This window comes from Passer domesticus, chromosome 5, assembly GCF_036417665.1.
Source record: "Passer domesticus isolate bPasDom1 chromosome 5, bPasDom1.hap1, whole genome shotgun sequence".
Taxonomy (NCBI): domain Eukaryota; kingdom Metazoa; phylum Chordata; class Aves; order Passeriformes; family Passeridae; genus Passer; species Passer domesticus.
The window spans coordinates 70226113-70249073 of record NC_087478.1 but is presented as its reverse complement, the minus strand read 5'-3'; the positions used below and the strand labels follow the sequence as shown (position 1 = coordinate 70249073).

At 44.1% G+C, this 22961-nt stretch overlaps 1 protein-coding gene across 2 annotated transcripts in view; it reads left to right on the top strand.

Moving 5' to 3' along the window:
- Positions 1-5747: 5747 nt before the first annotated feature.
- CHRM2 (cholinergic receptor muscarinic 2) overlaps positions 5748-22961 on the top strand; it is an 85697-nt gene continuing 68483 nt past the window's right edge. For both annotated transcript variants that reach the window (XM_064420911.1, XM_064420912.1), the window contains exon 1: positions 5748-5934. The gene's annotated coding sequence lies outside the window, so the exon portion shown is untranslated. The remainder of the gene's footprint in view (positions 5935-22961) is intronic.

Genomic DNA, 22961 nt, shown 5'->3' with positions numbered 1-22961 from the left:
TTCTCCCATTAGAGACACTTCAGGATGTGAACCCCCGAGGTTCAGGTCAAGGACAGTCTGGTTTTCTATGGTCAATGTGAAGTAAAGCTTTTATAAGGCAGAGAACCCACTCCACACACCTGTACACAATTTAGAGAGAACTTTAACTCCTTGCCTTTTAAAAGCTTTGTGTCACAGCTATAAAACTTACCATGTTAAAATCATATCCGTGCTTGTCCCCTTGTTAATATTTTTTTAACTCTTATATCACATAAATTGAGGCAAAATACTTCTTTCTTGTTTTCTTTTTCCTGAAACAAACATTTCTGTCTGTTATCTGAAGTATGTCTGAGAATCTTGAATGTATGCAATATCATGATTATCAGTCACTGTCCTCCAAAATCTGGACAAATTTGACACTGATTCTCAGTAGATATATTTTGCAGCTTGTTCTGCAACTCGTTTCAGATCTGCCCACCTGGCTCACTGCAGCATTTGCAAGGAATAATTATTTCTACACAGAACAAACAAAAAAACCCAAACAGAAAACCAAAACAAACCAACAAAAACTGCAGTGAAGATCTGCAGTTGATAGGGGTTTATTGCTAGGATGATAACTACGTGCATGCTTATATTAAAAAGTGCTCCATCAGTTTTGCTGTGCCTAGCAGAATGCTCTCCAGATTCAGTGCTTATCTTTAATAAAACAGTAGATTTGATTTTCCAGTTCGCCATCTAGCTGCTCCACAAGAGAGAGGATCAGTTTGGATCTTAGAATTAGATCCTGAGCCCCACCTAAGCCTGCTGGGAATTTCCACTGCATTCATTTTCATCTGATTTGAATAATTCCCAGTATGTTGGACTCATAGGGGGACACATAAAAAAAAAAAAATTTAAAAAAAATCATTGTTCAGAGGAAATTGAAAAGAAAAGCTTGATGATTTTGTATTAACAAGGCAGTTTAATGTAGCTGGTAGGTAAAAGCAACACCCCTCCTTGCCAGCTGTTCTGGAAGACTTTAAAGTTTGAACTGAGAAGAAACCAAGATGTTTTTAGTTCCCTGGCAGTAGTGAGATCCAGGCTATCATGTGTCAGTGCTTCACTTCCTACCCTGGCAGATCTAACTGTGGTTTGCAACACTCCTAGAAATGCACTGCCCTGAACATAGCTGAGGGATTACACATCATTTTCTGTTAAAGGTTTGGCCATCAGTTTATTTAACTCATTTAATTTCCTCATATTTGCATCTATTAGGAACTTATTTTCACATAGGCTGGCTTGCTTTTGTCTCAGTTTGGATTTGTTCCTTTCTTTCCTCTTTCTCTCTGTGTTCTACACTGTCAGGATGATTTGCAGTTCCATTGTCCCACTCTCACCAGCATTTTCCCATCATCTTTCAGGCACCTGCCTCCCCCTTGCATTAGACTCAACTATCCACTGCAAGGCTGGGAGTAAATAAATGTAGCAGTCAAGGGTCTTTTACTATTTGCACTAAGAATCTGTTTGCCTGGTGTTTTCTTGCACAGAGAAATTAGGGCTTTGTCCTGCTCTTCCCAGTCCTGTTTGCCTAGAACTGCTGGTAAAACCTCACAGGAAAAAGGTGCTCTCAATAAACATGGCTCTCAGACCCACTTCTTTCCCCTGGGAGGTGACATGTCCAGCTCCAGCAGACACCAGGGAGAGGACCATACCTCCTAAGGAAAATCAAGCATTTCGGTTAGCAAAGCTGGCTGCTCCCGGGTCTTGCTCTCTCAGTCCCCAGGAAGGCTGTGTGCTGGCTGGGAAGCCAGTCACCTAAGCCATGGAGAACATATTGGGAGGGAGCTGAACGATCAGATCAACATCCACTGGGCATTTGCCCATCTAAGCATACACTTCCCTGTTTCCCTCCTCCTAGGAAATTTGGCAAGCAGGAAACAGTCCTGGCTCTAGACGGACATGAAAGCCTCTGGGAGTGGGAGGGAAGTCATAGTCTGCCCTTTTCTCGTACCCTCTCTAACACCAACCTTGTGGCAATGGGATGAAGCAGGCATTCCCCCCGAGAAGGGGGAAATAGGTGCTGTGGGAGCATGGGGACAACCCACCCAGCCCCTTGGCAGCCTCCCTCTCTCTTGAGGGAACCTTGAGTTTCTGCAGATATCTCTGTGGCCCCCCGGGCGCCGATGAGAGCTGAATCAGAGAGGGAGCTCACCCTACGAATACAACAGAAAAGCTCCCCTTGGAAGTGGCTGCCGGGGACACCACTCCTCCCTCTCCGCCCATGCTATGTATCCATGGGGACAGGGGACTCATCCTGCCGGGGCAAACCCCAACGAGGCAGCTCCACGCCGGGACGAGCCATATGGGACACGTGTAGCCAAAAACCAGGAGAGCCCCCAGCAAATTCTCACTAGAGATCACTGGGCATCTCTGGATATGGATGCGGTTTCCTTTGGAACAGCCTCGCTGGAAGTTGCTGTCTTCGCCTGCGCTCGCCGGGAGCGACTCCCGGTCCCTCTGCGGGAGGGGAAGTTCAGCATGAGCAAACACTCGCTTCCTCACGAGCCTTCTTTTTGTTTCTTCCCAGCGAAGGGCTGAGTGCTTTGTTCTGTGGTTCTAGGAAGGATTTAACTCCACTGCGGTTTAGCACACTGTAAATGACTCAGCTCCCTCGCCCTCCCTCTCCCATGAGCCGCGGGCGAGGGGCCGGGGAGCGGCTGGGGAGTGAGGGGGGGATCGGGGGAGAGGGATGTGTTTTAAACGTTTTAAGCTCAGAAGCGGCATTTTTTTCCCCCTCAGGAGGCGTGTCTAGCACGTAGATCTATAAAGAGGAGAGCCGGTAATGACGGATGTTCTGTCAAACTTAAAAGGTGCCAATTACCACGAAGTCACCGGGTGCCATCAAGATGTATCTGCCGAGCTTGATTAAGAGCCGGGCTCAGGAAGGCAGCGCTGCTCACACGCGTGGCGGTGGCTGGGGGGAATCTCCGCTCTCCCCGGGCGGGCGGCACACAGGGCACGGCGGAGGAGAGGGTCGCACGCCAGGGGTTTTCAGGACCGGGCTTTTATTTCCTTGGGAGATCACGGCGCGGGGGTGTGCTTGCGAGGAAGCGAGGTGCTCCCCGCTCGGGCGAGCTGGCAGGGCGGAGGATGTCCCTGCAGCGGTCCGTGGCGACCGCACGGCGCTGAGCAGCGTGGCACTGGGGAGCCCCCTGCAGCTGGGAGAGCCGGCTCGGAGCTGCCTCCTGCCTTCACTCCAGCTGGAAGCGATCCCCGGACCGCTGTCCTTTTCTGCAGTGCAGGGAGGCAGGCTGGGGAGACCCCAAGGCTGCCGGGGTCATCCCAGGGCAGGGATGCCACCCGCTCCCTGCTCGCCGCTGTGGGAAGGGCTGACTCGCGCTCGCAGCCGCTGAACTCTAATTAAATCTCCAGAAATCAACGTGCACAATCAAACACTCGCTGGGAGTAATGATAATAATAAGGGGAAGAAGAAGCAGGCGTTGTGACTTTTGAGGCTGCTGATCATCCTGATTAATGAATGTTAAAGTGTGTTAAGTGCCAAGGTCTGAGAGACAAGCCGTGGGAGGTGCAGGGGCGGCCGGGGCTGAGGCTCTGTCTGGCAAAGGAAGGGACACCCAGACTGTGAAGGTGGCTGTCCCCTGCTCTGACACTTGAAGTGAAGCGAGCAATCAATCCCATGGGGCTGTGGCATGCTTATGGCATGCTTCCAGCCTCCCAATATCAAATATTGTCTGAGTTGCCTGGATAGGTGTCTTCCAACTCGGCTGTGAAATCCAGGCAAAATTTTCTGTGAAAGCTGAGAAACCAAAGGGCAGAAGTCAGGTCCCAGGTACCTTGATTTTCCTGAAGAGCTACAAGTAATACAGCCCTTAAATCATGTGAAAGTGCTTTCAGGTAGAGAAACACAGCCTTGTGTAACACTAAAGGACAAGTACCTCCAAAATTCAGAGCTCCCCACCTCCAAATTAGCTGGTGGTAAGGAACATAAAATATCATTTAGCTCCAACCCCACTGCCAGAAGCAGGGACATCTTCCACTAGATCAGGTTTCCCAAAGCCCCATCCAGCCTGGCTTTGAACACTTCCAGGCAATAGCCCTACCCTGAAGGCACATCACCCTCTTTGGGGTAAATCCACCCCTAAGAGTCTACCAGAAGCAACAGCTACATATATGTCAGTTGTGTAGCCAGCTCTCCTCCTGCAGCAATCTCAGGCCAAGACATATTTGGAGTAGAGGTTGGAATGAAGTGGAGGTGAGTGGTTGGGCTGTGGCTCCTTCAGCCTTTCAAGACAAGAGATGGGGCAGGGCAGGCAGCAGCCAAAAGCCTGGATTGCCTTCATAAAGTCCACTTCTCTTTTCTGCACTTAGCACTTTCCCCCTGCTATTCTTTGGACAATAGATGAGATGTATTCCACTCTCCTGCTTCCCCCTCTGACAGACCTATCCCAAGGGAAAAAGCAAACTTCAGACCACAAATCAGTTCTGGTCCAGGAGAGAGGCAAATAAAAACAAAAACCTAAAGATTTTTATATCTAGATTATATCCATAGAACTGGTAAGTTTCCTTAAACAAAGTGAACACTTCTTAGCCTAGTTAGTTAAAGAGGAATTCTTTACAGGCTACAAAATTCTTTAACCTTACGAGAATTAACTCTTGTTCTCAGAAAGTATCTGTTTTCCCTAATTTATCTGTCATTGTGCAAAGGAAGCCTTTCCCCATGAAAATTTCAGAACAATAATCAAGTTTAAGAAACTGAACTGGATTTAGTGTAACAACATTTTTCAACAATGTGTGGAGCCTCTGATGACTGCAATAATCTAAAAGCAAGATCTCGTTCACTCTTTCTCCTCTCATACATTGCTTTTACACTTACAGCTATCAAGGGTTTGGAAAAAAAAAAAAAAAAGAAAGAAAAAAACCACCAGAAATAAAGAGGACACAATTGCACGGAAAGATGGGGAGAAGGTAATTGGAAAAAAAAAAAAAAAAAAAAAAAAGAAAAACCCAACCAAAAAAAAAAAAAAAAGTAGTTCTGATGTGCAAATTGTAGATAAAGACTTGTGATGAGAAAGAGGGGAGTGCCTGATGAGGAAGACGGGAGAGTGTGTTGAGAGATAACAAGAACCAGTAATTTCTATTCAGCAAAGCCACCAAATCAGAGAGCAGTGCGATCTTATTGGAGGAGAGCCTTCAACAGCAACTAATCCTGTCATATTGAAAGAAAATTGTAAATGTTCTCTGCAGAAATTGCCTTCCCATTGCAGCTAATCGAGCCCACTTGGCGCTCACACACATCACACACCCCTGCACATCCCTCCGGGCGGTCAGCGAGCGGACCCACAGCCGCAGCACCCGACAAGGACATTCACCCGAGATGCTCACCTAGGCACCCTGCTTCCCTCGCTCGCCACCAGCCCAGCGAGAGCGGCAGCTTACCCTCATTTCCCCATCAGCTCTGGGGGAAGTGCAAATTATTACCGGCTCACTCACGAGTCCCGGCTTCACCTGTTTCTAATTACTCCAGTTTTGTCTAAACCTTTAAGTCAGGTTCGATAGCACTATTGCTCTGTTTTCTTTTTAATTTTTTTTTTTAAGCTCAGCTTGGCTGAACTGAAGCAGCGACTCCCGAGGGTGTGTGTGTATATGTGTGTGCCTGTGGGTGTGGGAGGGCGAGAGGGAGCGAGAGACAAAAACTCCATCAGCCCGGACAATGCCACCTCTTGTTTAGAGCTTCCAACCTGTTATTCTTTCCCCCCACTATCACGGTACCAAGTGATCTGTATTTCCCCCAGCCCAACCCCCCTCCCTCCTCGTGGAAGATATGGAAGAGGAAGATAAAGCCGCTGGCTGCGGGCGCTGACGGCGCGCAGCCCGCATGCCTCTGCCGCCACAGCCGCCGCTCCAGCGAGCCGCTTGCAGCGGGATGAGATGCAACTTCTGCTAATTGGATCACAGGTAGGAAAGCTTTGCCTTTTACTGACGTTTCCTCTCTCTCTTTCGCTCTCTTTTTTTTCCCCCCTTTTTTCTTTCCATCTTCTTTTTTTTGTCCTTTTTTTTTTTTTTCTCTTGGCTTTTCTTTCACGTCCTCTACCCTCCGCCCCTTCTTCGCTGCACCTAGGATTTCATCCGCTGCTGTCATAGGAAAGCTCCCGCCAAGGAAATAATGTCTAAGAAACGAGCTTTTGCTTCCTGGCAGAAGAAGCAGAACAGACCATAGGGAAACTTTTGCTGAATGGGTCACAGCTGAGCGGGCCACCAGTGAGAGGTAGCGAGAGGAGATTAGGCAAAGCGATTGTCCCCAGCACAGAGCCCTTCTCTGTCGCCTTTCAGTTGCGATATTAATCCCAGAACGGAGCCTATCATGGTAGAGCGGGTAGTAGCCTGATTTAGAGAAACCTTCACATTTTTCAAGCGCTGTACACAGAGGGTTTTATTACAAAAGCTACATTCCGACACAGGTTCATCCCCCGGGCTACCGTTCCCAAATCTCGCTGTGACATGTTTGTCGACGACTCCTGCAAAATGTCACCGGCAGCGGGGAGCGGAGCCTGCCCGCGGTGCGCGCTCGCTGTCGGGCGGGCGGGAAGGGATCCCGGCCCTGCGGGACCAGGAGGGATGCGGGGTACCGGGGAGGGAGCGCCGCTGTGCCGGCGCGCTCCCTCGGCCCCAGAATGCCTGCTGTGCCCGGGAGCAGCTCCCGCTGCCTCTGCCTCGTCTCTCACGTCCTGCTCGGGGAGGGGAGCGCGGGCTCGGGGCGCCGCCGGAGGTGGGAAGGGTCTGGGCTTTCCCGGCTCATTTCCGGCCCCGCTTCCCCGCATCCTTGCCCTGGGCTCTTCTCCCCGGAGCAGGAAGCAGGGTGCTGCGGAAAAGGATGCTCCGGGGCCGGGTCCGGCTCGTCCCTCTGCCCCTGTAGGGCTGAATCGGTCCCGGCCGTGCCGCCGGGTTCCCTTTCCTTTCGCCCATGCCGCCACCATGGGGTGCTTAGGGCCACAAGGAGCGAGCTGACACTTTGAGAGGGAGCTCAGATCAAGCTGTGGGAGAAAAATTACCTCCCAGAAACAGCGCTGGCGTATCGAGGTCCTGATGCAGCCCCACAGCAAGGCTGTATCCGGGGCTCTGTAATATGGGACATGTAATATGGGCTATGTAAAATGAAGGGACAAAGTGCTTTCTGCTTCTTCTCAGGCAAAAGCCGATTCTGGCCATCCCTCCAGCTAGGGCACTTCTCCTGGCTTTGCGCCTTCCCACCAGCCTGCCCCGTGGCAGGCTTGGCGGCTGCCCCAACACCAGGGTGATGGGGGAAGGCAGGCTGGAAACTCCTCTGCTCGTCCCCTGCATGGCACCCAGCCGGAGGGCCCTGATTCCAGGTGCTCCTGGAGAATGGCTGTGCCTGCTGCCAGCTCTGAGGGCTGGTAACTCATCCCCACCGGCCCATGGGTGAGCCCTAACCCTTGAGCTTCTTCCCACCCCTGTAAGATTGTTTATTATTACGATTTTGATTTGCTAAAGTTCCTCCCAGGTCAAGGAGATGACTTTATTTCCAGCTGGAAATTCTTGTTGCAAATCTAGCCAGAATGACATCTATTCCCATGTTTATGTATCAACCAGTGTGTTGGCACACACTGGCTTTTTTGTCCCTTAAGGAAGATATTCTCTTTGCAGAAAGAAAAAGGCAAGGACAAAAAAAGAAGGTCTAACCTCTGCTTGACAGCCTGTTCATGCAGCTATCTGGAGGGCAAAGCAAATCCACAAAGTATAAAAAAGGTGTGGAAGTAAGGAAGGAAGGAAGTAAAAAAGGAAGGTTAATACAGGAGAGCAGAAGTATGAATGCTGTCTGCCTTTATGGTATAGCATCACTTGCAATCACAACCCCTGTCTGAATACACAGCAGCTTTGATTGTGTGGTTTATGACACCAGCCGCTCTCGGTGATTCATCTGTAAACCTCTCTGAGCTACACAGAATACACTTCCTCTTTCCTTTAGAATCTCTTGGAGTGTAAGTTTGGTTGAACTTCCCCTCTGCAGGAGCCTGGACTGTTTGCTTTTGCACCAGGAGAGTGAGAAGTGCAGTAATCTCACTGGTTTGTTGTGCCCCACTGAGTTGCCCCCTCCATTCCCTCCCTCAGCACTCTGATTTCTGCATTGTAGTCCCTTGGGAACAGGGCACAGTATATGGGGAACGGAGGGTGTCTAGGATGTCCCCAACTTGTTTTGGATGGAAGGCAAAATTATGAAAAGGAGAGGTCATTTCTTTCTCCCATCCATGCCAAAATCCCATCCAGGATTTTGAGTGGTATCCTCAATGCAAATGGTTGTAACTCTGCATCTGGGCAGAGCTCAGGGAGACCTGGACCATGTGTGATCAAGAATGTCCTAAGGAGATGGAAGGCACTGTGCTCTGTCATCACCCAGGATGGAGGCACAGACACTGAAAGGAGAAAACTGAGGCCATCAGTTAAAAACAGAATCTATAAATAAAACTTTTTTTCTTCCTAGGTATTCAGCCCAGTGCCCACTGCCACTTTGGTTGTCACCTCTGGGCTGAATCCCTGTGTGTGTGTCATGGTTCTCAGCTACTCAAAATGCTTGGCTCTTTCAGCCCATTTGGTGTCTCATTCAAAAGTCTTTTGAGGACACCTACTATGAAAACCCTCACTGCTGTTAATATAATCCCAGGAGGTTGCTCTGTTGCACTTCACTCCTGTAACCCACTCACCCATTCACCCAGCTTTCTCTTCTCCACTAATATCATGACCTACATGTAAAAGGACTTATTTTCTGGTCCCGTTTCCATAGCAATGCAGCATGGGGAACTCAGACAAACCAGTAGTAATGAAGCCAATTCCTCTTCTGTGAAATCAAGACCTCTTTGAAAGTTGAGTTCAGTTTAAGGCAAAGTCGGAAGCCGTGGAGAGTTTTATTTCAATCCCAGAGCCCAGATCTCCGCGCCCTCTAGTGCCAGAGGCAGGCGAGGAAGAGCATCCCCGGGACACACAATGTCCCAGGAATGTGAGGCATCATAGCCAACTACAGCACAGGGAGACAAGCAAGTAGTAGGCGAAAAGGGCATTCTTCCATTCTTCCAGCGTCTGTTGCCAATCAGATCTTCCCCCTTCTAAATCCTAAACTGAAAAAAGGGCAGATAGTGTTCAGCTGATTCAGCTGATCCTGGTTTGGTCACTCAGAGATTATGGCTTGGGTGGGTTAAACTGTGGAATAAAAAGTGGGAAGGAAGTGAAGCTGGGAAGCTCAGACTAAGTCTGACCATCTTTTCCGGAAATTTTGGATCTCTCCGGCTTCGAGCTTTGCAGCCTGAAGCAACTCTCAGCTAATTCTGAGAGATTTGGAGGCACAGAAGAGGATTACTCACTTGTGAAACTGCTGCCCTGACCTGGCTGTTTAGGTGGGTGGATGGGATAGGCAACAGTAATCAGGCTAGGGGAAGCTGGAGGGGTTTAGATGCAGCTCATATGAATGATAGGGATAACTTTTCCACAAATGCTTGTAGCCTTAAATCTTAAAAAGCTTAAAATTTATGCTGTTATTTAATGTATGGTAGCATTAAATTGTGTGATAACTTTCCAAGCCCTGTTAAACCCATCTTAGAGATTCCCATCTCTAAGAACCAGGCTACAGAACGAGCCAAGCACTGAGAGCTCCTGTAGCTAAATGAGACTCCCCACACACCACCTACCCCTCTTTTCCAGTTTCTATATTTTGGCAAAGGTAGCTTTCAGTTTTGCCAGGGTCTCCACAGCTTTTCCTGTGTCAGAGCTGCCCAAAAAATACAGTTCCCTACTTGCTTGTCCACATCCCACCAGCTGACTGCCAAACACCTGTGCCTAGCAGATTGCATTCCCTCGCTCTCCATATTTAATCAAGGAGGGATCCCTTGCTGAATTATCCCACCACCTTCCTTCACTTTCCTGATTGAAGTGGGCAGAATTAAGAGTTGAGACCACTCCTGAAGTTGCATTAAAGGGCTGCTTCCTTTTCCCATACACAGTGAGCTTGCTGCTATGTAAAAATTCTTTAGGCTGTGGACTGCCTGTTGTTTTGGACTGCCTATCCTACCTTATAGTCTATATTATTACCTATGTCTAACACCATCTATTCCCTATAGAAAGGACTATATATCAGCAGATCTCCCAAAAAATAATTTCATATAACAAAATTTGTAGTTCCAGGAGGATAGGATAGGGTGAAGTGAGTTTCATTTAATTTCCATCAAGCACTTCCTAGAGAATGCTTGCCAATGCCACTAAGACGTGCAATGGGATTTCAGTAGTCCACGTGCTTCATGTATTTGTTTTTAAGGATATGATACAGATTAAATGAAACCACATTTAAGGCCAGCTGCTTTGCTGAGTCTTCTGCATGTTTTCTGCTTGACAAGATGATTCTTTGGTTCCCGTCATTCCAGTATTTCTTGAGACTACATGGGCTAGATTTTGATCTTAATTACATTCTTTCAAATCAGGGGGGCCTCCAGTGATTTTAATTGCGTCTGGTTTATTCTGGTGCAATTGAACTGAGAATTTGACTTTACAGAAACATAGCAAGTATTGTAATTAGAATATGCCAGTGTTTTGACAACTGTTTATGGAACAGCTCTGTTTCATCATGCTCTGGTGAAAGGGAAATGCAATGTGATAATAGGCACTGGGAATAGCACGGGGCACCTCTAGCAGTGATGGCAATAAAGATCTCTGTGAGAAGCCACAACAAAAATAGGCGAGAAATTCTGTAAATCCGCATTTCCCAGGGTTTCCCTCAAGCTCTTAGAAAAGCTCTGAGTAAACTGTGGGCATGTGTGGGTTTTCTTAGTTTTCTTAGTTTTTTGGTTTCTTGTGTTTTACGGTTTGGTGTTTGGTTTTGTTTGGGGTATTTTGGCTTTTTTTGAGAGAGATATAATGAGACAAAAATATCTCCATAGGTCTTTCTTCTGAATCATTGTCAAAATTAGTGTTGGAAACCAAGGTGATAAAACAAACCTAGTAATTTAAAAGAATTTTCTTGCTTAGTGATTTCTCTGGCTTGGGACTGTCAGGTAGCCTGAATGTATAAAGATCTCTATTTCTGTGCAGATATGATCATCTTCAAACATGAAGATTAGATCCTTCTCTTTTGTAATCCATTTCACCTTGTGAGAAAGTAAAATTAGCAAAAAATATACAGGGGGAAAATAAGTTTCTGATATAGACCATAGCGTTTTCATAGATTCCTGAGAAATTTTCTCTCAGCTTTGCAATGAATTAGTGATGTCTATTTTAAACACATCTGTCTCATGCTCAGTCAATTAGAAAACAGAGCAGTCATATATTGAAAATTATTCATAACGTTGTTCATGAGTAATGGCAACAAGCTTATTCTGCTATTATTTCTGAAATCCTTTAAAGCAAGCCAGTGACCAATGATTTATTCATGAAAATATTCACACATTTCAAAAGTTTCATGAATGTTAGCATGAATAATTAAGAGAATTTGTGTTATTTGTTCTCATTGCTCATTATTTTCCTATTCAAAAAGGCATCAGTCATCCACTTACAGAGCATTAGAACATAATGATTACAGCATTGGATCAGAAAGGTGTTTTGTCTCATCCTGTAGGGTGTTTTGATCAATGTTGGCTACCAAAAAGGCAGGTGTAGTGAATGGTGCCCTAGATATCTGCACTGCCCTCAGGTAAAAGGTTTTTATACCCATCAGCTTGGGTTTGCTCTCTACCCAGAGATCTTTTCCAAATGACAAAAAGATTTACTCACCTCCCTCCCCTGATGGAAACCTCTAGAGATTTTAGACAAGCTGCAGATGTACTCACTGGCCAGATAAGCAACTAATCTGGTTTTGCCTCCCAGTGAGTTCAGTGCCTTAGTGATAACATGTAGCAGGGAATTCAGTAGGTTAATGAAATATTTTCTTTGGAAAATCATATTCCAGACCTTCCTAACTTTTGACCTATTTAAATTAGTTGTCTTTCAGTGTTATTGATACCTCTCTGTTATATTAAATGAAAAGACCAACTGGAACAGCTAGTTCATTGTATAGGTGCCACTTATTTAATCCATCATAAGAGAAGAAAAGAACAATAAAGTAATTTTCATTTTAACACCTCTTACTCCTCCCATACTAATGAAAGTTTTGATTTGTCTGTTTGGTTTGGGCTTCTTTCTTTTTTCTGACCACTTCTGTAATAGGGCAGAACAGGGTTGTTCGCTGTAATGCCATCATGAGTGGCCACAGCTGGCTTAGAATCCAGAAAGGCTTCCAAATATTTCACTCCACCTGTGACTGTTCTGCCTCAGCCAATGTTAATTTCCATTAGATACCCAAATGTTAGGTTCTCCCAACTTAATTAACGTACTATGAAATACTTCAATCCTTATTCTCTCTTTCTAAGACCAATAATTTCAGCAAAGAAGTTCTAAGTTCTTGGACAACCTGGCTGTTAATATTTTGCTGTGAAAAAGGATCACTCATATGTAGCTTCTGTTTTCTCTTTCTTAACCAGCTTCCAGCTTGTAATAATAATTTATCTATTCTATCACAACTTAAATTTGTCAAAGAATTTAATGCAATATATAAATACCTATATATGTAGACTTGTCAGGTTGGTTTTCTTGGTCTTTTATCTTGACGCTTCAAAGAACATATATAAGACAACATATTTTTTTTTAGAAAAAGCTATGATTTTTTTTATCCTCTCCTGTATGTAAATCTAGTTTTTGTTAGTTTCAATCAAGGTGTAAGTAGAATGAGGCTTTTCAGTCCATAATATCTAAGATTAATTCTGCGCCTGTCCTAAAGATAGGCATGCTTGTTGCTACCCTCCTGTCCTTCTGCAGCGTATCTGACTCCAGCGACAACTTGCATATTTTTGCTATCAGCGCAGCCACTTCCATTTCAAATGCTTTCCAAACCCTTGCATATATAGCCACGAGGTCCTTTTGATATGCTTCTGTTTAGTTTATCAATTTGTTCCAATGTTTCCCCTTTCAGAGTTTCACGTTCTGACAGCTCATGTGCTTTCTTGTCTTGAAAAAAATTAAGTCTAACATGGATATCGACACTGCATTATTTGCAGAGAAGATTTAACCAAAAAAACAATTCAGTACCTCTGCAAAGTCCTTTTCCTCATTAATTATTCCAAATAGTCCCTTGATGTGCAACAGATCCCACTGATTCCCTCCTAAACTGGTTGAATTTAAGACCTTTGAGGAATGTCCTGCAGTTCTCCTCTCTGCACACACCCCCACCAGCTCTTGTCAGTTTGTGCATCCTCAGTCCTCTTCATTTACTACTGACATTTTTTTTGTGTTTTATTTTAACTCCCTCCCTTATCCATGGGCTTCACCAGAGATGAAGTGTCATCTTCACAAATGTGGCTGCTTGGCTCAAACAACTTCTTGGACCTTAACATTTCACAATAACTTTTTTTCTGTCTTACATTCCAGTTTGCTTTCTGCCTGACCTCACTAAATCAGAAACTGTCTGTTGTTTTAAATCCATTGATTTTACCTTCTCTTTCATTCTTTGGTTTTTTATTTATTTTTAGTTTCATTTATTTCTGCCTTCAGTACTTTTTAAGCAGTTCACTAATTATAAGCAGTTTGTCTTGCGTTCTTATTGCAGTAATAAGTTTATTATTTTTCAGTGTTTTGACTGCATCATGTCTTCAGCTATTTATTTAAGAGCACCTGCTCCTATGTTCTCCACTTATTCTAGAAATCACTTAGGAATTGATGGGGTTTTTTAATCTGTTCGTACCAGTTGTTTTACCAACATACAGGTGGGTGGACTCACCAATGGTTACCATTTTATTAGACTTTCATATTTCTTTGATTTCTCTCCATAATGACCCTTTGAATACCCCAGACATTTCCTGGAATAAGGGTGCCAGTGCTTTGTGCAAGCATCAGGGTTGAAGTAGGGAGGATATTTTTTCACTTAGAACACTGGACTGAGACCAAGTTGATCACAGATAAGCTCCTGACCAGGCCACCCACCTGCTGCATGATTTTTGACACATTCCTATGGCCTGACACAAAGCCTGCTGAGGTCAGAGACCAACACTTGTTACCTTGGGGAGGCTTTGGCTTGGCCAAAGGAAGGGAAGGGACAATAATTCTTCCTGGTCCCATGACAGTGTTGTAGGTATTTGCTTCCCACAGATTGTCAGATAGAGAAGTTCAGATGTGTTACTGCCAAATGAAAAAAAGGAACAGACAGATCCATATACAGGGGTTTTCTTTGCACTGGAATGTTGGAAAATTGAGCTTTTAGGAGATGCTGACCGGGAAAGTTTCTGTTCAGGAAAGGAGGATAAGCGAAAAAGTTCGGTATCCGTCAAACAAAAAGGGACTGAAGCTGCAAATGCTCCAGATCTTGGTGAGAAGTAAAAAAGAGATCCTTTATCTTCTTTGCTTTTCCATGCTCAAACTGATCCCCTGATCCATTACTGGCCTCTTTCACCCACACTAATTTCACTTTTCTAGCTGTGTATATTCAGCTGATGAAAGCTGTCAGAGCACGAGTGACATGAAAGGAGAGGCCATCACCAAAGAAAGTGCTATATTTAACCTGGCAATGTCATGCCTTCTCAGTATGACCTTGAGCCCTAGCACTGAGAATTGAAACTGGGAATCTTGGTTGTGAAGTTTGTTCCTTTAGCCAAACATAGAAGGCTCTTAAATATGAGGGAAAGTGGGGCAGAAGGAAGGTAAAATAAGTTATCATTCTGGTTTTGACATTTGTGATAGCCAGCACACTTACTGCCACTAGAAGGAAAGAACACATGAAGGGCTCACTGTTAAATTCTCATTAAAAATGTCTGTTTGATGTCTGCTACTCATTTTCACAATCTGATCCACTGAGAGTAAATGTAGGGATTTTTACTGAAAGGTTTTGACATCAGAAGCAGTTTCCTGCAAGAAATATCCTACTTTTATTAATTATTTTGCTATGTGCCTCAGTAAAGGAAAAAAAAAATCCCAAAAGCACACAATTGGAAAAAAAATTAAGGAAAGAAAAAAGAAAGAAGATGAACAAAAGCATTTGTTATGTTTTGTCTGAAGAAAGCCTGTAACTATCTCTCTCCCTTTCTTTAGCAAAGAGTGAGACTGTTTATCTCCTACTTTGAAGCACAAGGGAATGCAAAATATCAGGTTTAAAAAAGCCCAGGTAAGTCAGGCATTGCCATCCTTTCTGAATGACAGATCTGACAATTAATATTCTTCAATTCCTCTTAAAAATCAAAGTGGGGTGTGGAAATGACACACAGCTAAAAATATGAGGAGTCATTTTCTTGTTAGTCCTTTCAGAAAGTAGGGACAAAGGCTGAGTTCCTGGTTTCACCACAGGTTGCTGACAAGGCCTTGGACAAACTCAGCAACCTCCTGTACCTCAGCTTCTAACATGGAAATAGTATAAAATAACATTTTCATTCTCACAAGCTTTGTCTGCTCTTCCTGTTTAGATTTTTAAAGTCTTTGGCAGCATTTCTGGAACAGCCAGCACTAAACTTGCCCTTAAACATACCTAAATTTGGGCATCCATAGAAAGAAATGAATGATATATTATCTTTCAAATATTCAGCTTCTTTTTATTCCATGTGCAAATTACCTAATAACATGGGCCTTTGGAAAGTAAGAGCCTTTCCACTGGCCCCTGGTGTTGCTGGCACAGGCAGCTATACATGGGATGGTATACCAGTTTATGCTGGGGTGGTAGCACCACTGTGTGCCCGTTCCCTTTGCTGCCACACACTTCTGAGAGAGAAAACTGGGAACTCTGACCTAGGGAGAGCTGCTTTTGCAGCCAGAGTCATCAGGTGTGAGCCCTCTTCTTTGGACAATGCTCAGCCTGCTTTACTTTTTCTGCTCACCAGAAATTTTTTGTGCTTCTTGTCTGGGTTCTTACTAAAACTAAAACTACTACAAGACACTTTGAAAAGTTGCCCTGAGGGAAAGGCAGATGAAAAGCTGCAGAGAGAAAGTACTTAGCCCCATAAACCAGCAGCAGCAGTATTTACCCAATTTGGGGATATAGTGGCAGCTCTTCAGGGAGAGTCATTGGCTGCTGTGGACAAAATGTGCAGTTTCTAAAGACTCAGTCCCACTGAAGACTGTCTGAATCACCCTTTCCTGGGGCACAGGCAGGCTGGGTATTCTCTCCCAAGGGTGATCTTCTGGCCATCAGCATGTTCTGTGATGCTATGACTTGAATGAGAATGAGCCCCTTGACCTCCCTGCACCTTTCTTTTCTCCACTGTTTAAGAGTGGGAACATCAAGTTTCCTCTGTGCAGGTCGGTGGACAGGACCAGCTGAAGGCACCTTGATTTTGTGACAGCATAACAAATGCCTACAGCACAACAGCAAAGGAAAAATGCATCCTCTGCATTTTCTGATATTCCTTGGATACTAAGTTAAAGTTGAGTCAGCTGGGATGTTCAGAGACTTCTGATTGCACTTCTCAGTGGGTGAAAAGCTCTCAGTTTAACTTTTATTCCAGTTTGAGTAGATGCAGCAAACAAAAAGGTCTTGAGTCCTTACCTTCAAAGTGTCAGGAAACTGTGGTTAAACCTATTTCCTAAGCCTCTGGCAGTGGTGTTAATGCAATGCAATGAAAAAACAAGGAAAAAAGCCCAGGAGAGCTCTCACTTTTTAAAAATTTTTCTTTAATAATTTATTTATTTCACAAGAATAGCTCCAGATCAACATTGTATTCATTGCACATTATTGCTTCTTAAACAAAGGAACAAAATTAAAAGCAAAACAACCAGAAAGGAAGAATTTTTTTGCAGCTGAAGACATGGAGAAGAGATGATAACTAAATAAAGAGGAATCACGTGCTTATTTTGAAGGTCTACTAAGACCTCATGGTTAGGGATCACAGCAACATTTTTTTGTTGTGCTAACACCCTCATCTCTTCAGCCTCCTGTTCTCTGCCATGAAGCCAGTTCCTGCACTGCAGTGTTAAGGAGTAATTATCACCCTTTCCTGTGTAATGATTAGTTATTGTACAGGCCACCTAGAAACCTCCTGTGGTCGTCATGCCAACTCTCTCCCCCAGTCTACTTTGACCTGCTCTGTGCTGCAGTGGCCAGCCACAGGTGGGGCCTGGGGGGATCCAGGCTGTGCACAGCCCAGCCTGGTTTCACAGCGCCCCGGACACTGAAAGGGCACACGGGATCGCCGAGTGAGTACAGACACAGGGATTTTAAAGGCTGCTGTCTCTTGCACAGCCTGTGTTCCCTGCCGTGGTGCGAGAGGATTAGAATGTGTGCAGAGTGCCAGACCTCTTGCTGCTCTGCAGCGAGCCGCTCTGGGTGCGCTCGGAGCGCAGCCTCGGAAGGAGCCTCATCCAGGCCCTGGCAGCTGGCAGCACCTCTGCTCTGACACCAGGGCCTGACAAGCTGGGGCTTGGTGGGTGTTTATGAGGCAGGCATGAAAGCAGGAGGAGAAGTGCTAAAGGAAGGCAGCACCTCAGGGTACTCAGATGCACTTCTTTGCTCTGGTAGGAGCCAAGGTGTGTTTCCAGCTACCCCTCCGTGCTGCTAGGATGTCAGTCCTTTTCAGTGGTGGAATCGATTAGCTAGAAAGTGAGAACATCAGTCTGCTTTAAAGTGGTGGGCATGTCTCACCAGGGAAGAGCAAGGAGGACTGCATGTTGTCTGATCTCCCACCATTCCTTAAACTCTGAACTGAATTGCGCAGTGAGGAAAATGAGAGATGATCTTTGCTTAGATAAGCATTCTCAATTAACAAAACAATGACACAGCTATTTGTGTTCCTGTAGGAAATTGTCATATGGCCTAAGGTGCAGTCCTGAAGGCTGAATGGTGCAGGAGCAGAACCAGCTCCCTCAGCTCAGGAATACCTGGGATTTGATACAATACCTATTTTTTTTCTCTTGCTGCTTGCTACAGTCCTTCAAGGGCAAAAGAAAAAAAAATTCTGAAAAAACCCCTCCATAATCTCCACAACAGAGTACACGCAGTTGCTTTTATCACTATTTATACATAGATGATTCTACTATCTTCCACACAGTGAGGAATGAAAGGATTAATTGGGGAAATAATCTGAAAATCAAATACTTCTTTCCTTGATGTTTTTTAAAAGGATAGATTTTGCCAAAGCTGTCCCACGTTTATTTTTAATAATCTATTATTACTTTAATTAAACATCTAACTGAAGAGAGCAAAATTTTAAAAAATTTATTATTATATGGAAAGCAATGCCCTGTTTTGGATTGGGAGAAGATAGAGGAAACCTCCTCTCTTTGGTCTACATCCAGCAGACTGAAAACGGAGAAATCTTCTGTTCAGCTTCCTTTTTACTCCTCCACTCTCCACACTCCTCTTCCTTCCAACATGCACTTCTCATCACTCTTTTCAAAGACACAGCCTTGTCAGTCACAAAATGACTTTGTCTGCTGTTTGAGTCTTTGAGTCAATGAGTTATGATCACCTATCCAGCCCCATTCACACGCAGAGCTACTGATTTTCTTGGTTTTGCACATTCACTGTAGGAGCACGTCTCTGTTTTGGGCAGTTTGCAGTCTGTCCCTTCTGTGGGGTTATCTGGCTGTTATCTCTGTCCTCAGCCTAAGGAAGAGAGGGCAGGACACAAAAAGTTGTTAGGCTTGTGAGAAAACTTGTGTCTTCCCAATAGCCTCAAAGAGGGCTGTGTGAAGATGGGCTTTTCTGAGCACAGACATTCCCTCAGTCTGGGTCTCATCAGTCACTGGTCTCATCAGACAGCTGACGCTTTCTTTTGCTTTCAGATCACTGAAAATAAAATGACCTATGCTGAACAATATGTTAATTGTCATTAATTTGTCCACTGGATATTCCCCCCCTATATTTTAAATTGTACATCTGCAAGTGTGCTGGCTAAGCTTCACAGTCTGATTAGTAGTTTCGATTATTATGTCAAGGCCAAGAGATACTTTAAAGCTTTTCACATTCAGTATTGAGAACTTCGTACTTTTGGTGTGTGACTGCTCACTTAACACATGTGAAGCAGCTTCCCACCTCTAAATTAATGGCCTGATATCTCTAAGCAGAAGCTGAAGGTGCTCTAGTCAGGCTGGACCACAGCTGCTCCCTTTTGCTCCAGGAAGGGCTCCAGAGCAGCACAGCTGAAGGGAGAGACGGCAAACCAGAAATATCTTGGAGAGAAGACAAAACCAAAGGCAAGGGCTGTTCAGCAGGGGTTGAATTTATTGTTCCTTTCCCCATATCAGATAATTATTGCAAACCACTGGTGGCTGACTCGATACCTCAGCCTGTTCTTGATCACATCTTGCAGGAGGATCTTTTGGTTCAATGCCTGTGAACATAACACTGATCTGTTATGGTTTAGCATCATTTTGCACCATCCACTTGTCTTTTTAAAGGCAAATGCCTTTAAAGAGATAATAAACTGCAGGTCTACACTGTGGGTAGCAGTAGAAAGTCCTTTTGGGGATGTTTTCCTTGAGTACACCAGGACTGCTTCCACACAAGACAGAAACTCTGCTGCATCTCCTCCATCCTAGATGTGGCACAGAGTTCAGTCCATTCCAAAAGTGCAAACCTGGTTGGCCATGTGTGTCCCAAGGAAAATGTGTGATCTTAAAATAGACGGCTTCCCTCGGGAGTTAATTTTTGTCTCATGGTCTCCTTCACTTCGGCATTGGCTGCTCCATCATCCCCTTTCTTGAAAGCTTTGTAAAAACTTGCACAGCAAGTAAAGGGATTCCTGTCTTATGACATTTCTGCTGATTTAGCACTGCCTTTTTTTATAATACCTGCTGTCTCTTCAGTTCACTTTAGGATTGAGACAACTGCTCTTTTATTTGCTTTGGGTAGTATTTCACCACTGAACAGACACCCCAGAAATGTTTGTCACATCAACTGTGAGTGATAGTCCCTGGATCTGGCACAAAATACTAAAGGATTGAAATAGTATCTAGTCTGAGCAAAGACTGCAAAATCTTTCATTAACTTTTCACCCACATTTGTTAGCATCTCCTCTTTTACACATAAAACCTGTTCACACATGTTGAAAATACAGGCCAGCACGTTTGAAAGTGTTTGCAAAGTATGTTTTTCTCAGTCACTTTCTTATTCTTAGGCAGCAGAATATAGACAGTTGCTGAACTAAGAAATGTAATGCATTTTTAAGAAGTATTGGTTAATCATGTGGAAATAGACATCATTCTTAAGTTTGATTAAAATTGCTAGTGGTATAAGACCTCATGTGCCTGATTTTACATTGATTACTCAGGTCAGAGAAGTATCCTTCCACTTAATAAAAGGCTGTTGATTATTGAGAAAATTGATTTTCAAAGAATTAAATATAACTACTATATTATTTTATTATAGTATTATTTATTTACTACATAATTTATTATATATATATATATACACACACACACACATATATAAAAAAGTCAACTTGTGATTGCTGTACTCCTGAATAGGGGCATCAGTGATGTCTGCCTACTTGGAAGTTCTTATGTTTCAAAAATGTCTCAGAGCCATAAAAAAAAAAAAAGCCCAAAAAGAGCATGGGAGACTCACAGGGCCCCAGGGACCTGTAAATAGACAAACAAGTGTGATAACTGGCAGGGTTAGATAAATTCTATTTGAGACGTCACTTCTAAAGAGTCTGTTCTTCATTTGTTGCACTTTGTTAGCAAAGCAGAGCTTCTAGAAATCTATTTCAATGCATCAGAGTAAACAAAGGCAGCAGGAAGAATAAATGTGTTCTGTCTAGTCTCATGCTGATGCCAAGGGGCCAGAACCCAGATGTCCTGACCCTGAGTTCAGCACCATGCTCTTATTATTGGACTATAATTTTACATGGAGCTTTCTTTCTTTTATTTTTTTTCCCCAGAGTGTTGGGGGGTGGTGGTACATTGTATTTGTTCACATCAGCCAAGACTGAAGCAAAAATATTATGTATAATTAGAGAGCAAGGCAGGCTCATACGTCACCCATCAGCATTGTCTAATGGCTGGTATTATTCTCTGTTCTTCCTCACCCTCATGTCACTGCTGCCTCTCTTTCCACCTCGAAGGCTTAACCCCTCCTTCCTCTGACAGGGTGTACAATAGCCAGAGCAGTATAAATCAAAGCCTAGAATCAGGGGAATTAGAACAGATTGGAAGTGCCAGTTCCTCAAGAAGGAAAAGAATGAAACAGGGCGGCAGGAGATCAGAAGAGTGATTGCAGCTTCATTACAAGGGCTGCTCTACCATCGCTACAGGTTATTGCCTGTCACAAACTGTTTTTATTTGCCAGCTCCTGACTGGTGAAGATCTTGATCTGAAATAAATACCAGCCATCCACTTATTTTATAAATCTCCTTGCTGTGATCACATTTAATATTTACTTGCCATCACTTTTTTCAAGTAAAATCTGATTTTGTACTTTTGGTATCTTTATTGTAAAGCAGCAGCAGAGAGGTTGAGCATTACAGAGGAGCTTTTACAGGTCCATGCTGCAGTGGCACGGAGAGGGAATGAACTCAGGCAGATCAAAAGGCTGGATAAACTGTGATGGGGCTTTCATGCAGTGCACTCAACATAAACTGCTTCCTTAATCAGGTCTGGACATTAATCATACAAGTGGTCAAAATACTGCAATACTGAATTTTTAAAGCTTTCTTTCATTGATTTACTTACTAGTTAAAAGAAAGAAAGAAAGAAAAAAACACAACCAAGGAACCCTCAAAAAAAAAAAAAAATCTTGTTCCCAGCAATTCTGTAACACCAGGTTGAAACTTAAGGGTTTCAACAGCATATCATTGGGACTTTCAGATTTCAAGAGAGCAGTAAAAAAATGCCTGCAGCAGAAAGAGGTAAAGGCAGTTTCTGCCTGAATGCTGGATCTTTCTTTGCTAAGTGTTTTTGTTGACAGTAGATCTCCATACCGACTTTTCCATGGGAGGCAAAGTAATCTCTTTAGGATAAAGATTTTTTTTATTTTATTTTAAGATTTATGTGTAAAACAATAACTGGGGGTTTTTTAGCAACATCTATAATTGTTAGATCTCCTATTTACACAGCCAACACAGTATGCCCATGTTTGTTTTATAGAAGTTGTGTTTGGAGGTAACTTGAGCACCGTTTGCAGCTTTGCTCACAAACTCGTGGGCTGTTCTATCCTCCCTGTGCCCTGCAAACAGCCAAGAGCTTGGGGTTATACTTTTTGAGTGGCTGCCGTCTCTAAAGCAGCCTCTGTGTTTTTAGTTCGAGGTTGAGTGAGTGTTCTTCTCCTGCTGACACTTTGAACACTGTCACTCTCACAAGTGGTCCCTCAGAAGAAGTTAGGAGATTTGGATGTGTAACAGGCATTTGTTTGAGCCAGCACTGCAGGATTTGAGTCCTGAGCTGGGAATGAGGAGCTCTCTTTGACTGTCTCCAAACAGTGAGGAAGAGATCCAGCTCTGCTTTCCCACCTGTGTCCTGTAAATCTGCAGAGTAAGGCTGCCAGTGGCACAGCACAGGAACTGGTTTCCCTGAAACATGCAGGATGTGAGGGTACCTGTACAAGCATGAGAAAATCTGCAGGTTTTCAGGATGGACTCACTGAAAGAGATGGCAGTGAGCAGTCTGCTGGGTTTGTAGTTATGCACTGGCACTGCACTTTACTGCTGAAGTTTTGTGCCCCAGTGCCATTAGTCAGGATTTTAACGTACAGCCAGTGGAAGACAAAATGTTCACTCCATATTTTACAATAAGTTGTTTTAGACCAAAAATGTACTTTAATGAAGTGTCCCAGTGCTGCTTCAGGTTAACATTTTGTTGACAGGATAATTGTCCTGAATAGACCAGGCTAAGTTGAAGTCTCATTGCAATAACAGGAACAAAAAAAAAAAAAAAAAAAACCAAAACATCAGGTTTGCTTCATGAACCCATTTCTCACCTGAGATTTATTTTCAGTGTCTACATGGAATTGAAGTGTAAGATTTCAGCTATACTTGTCTCTA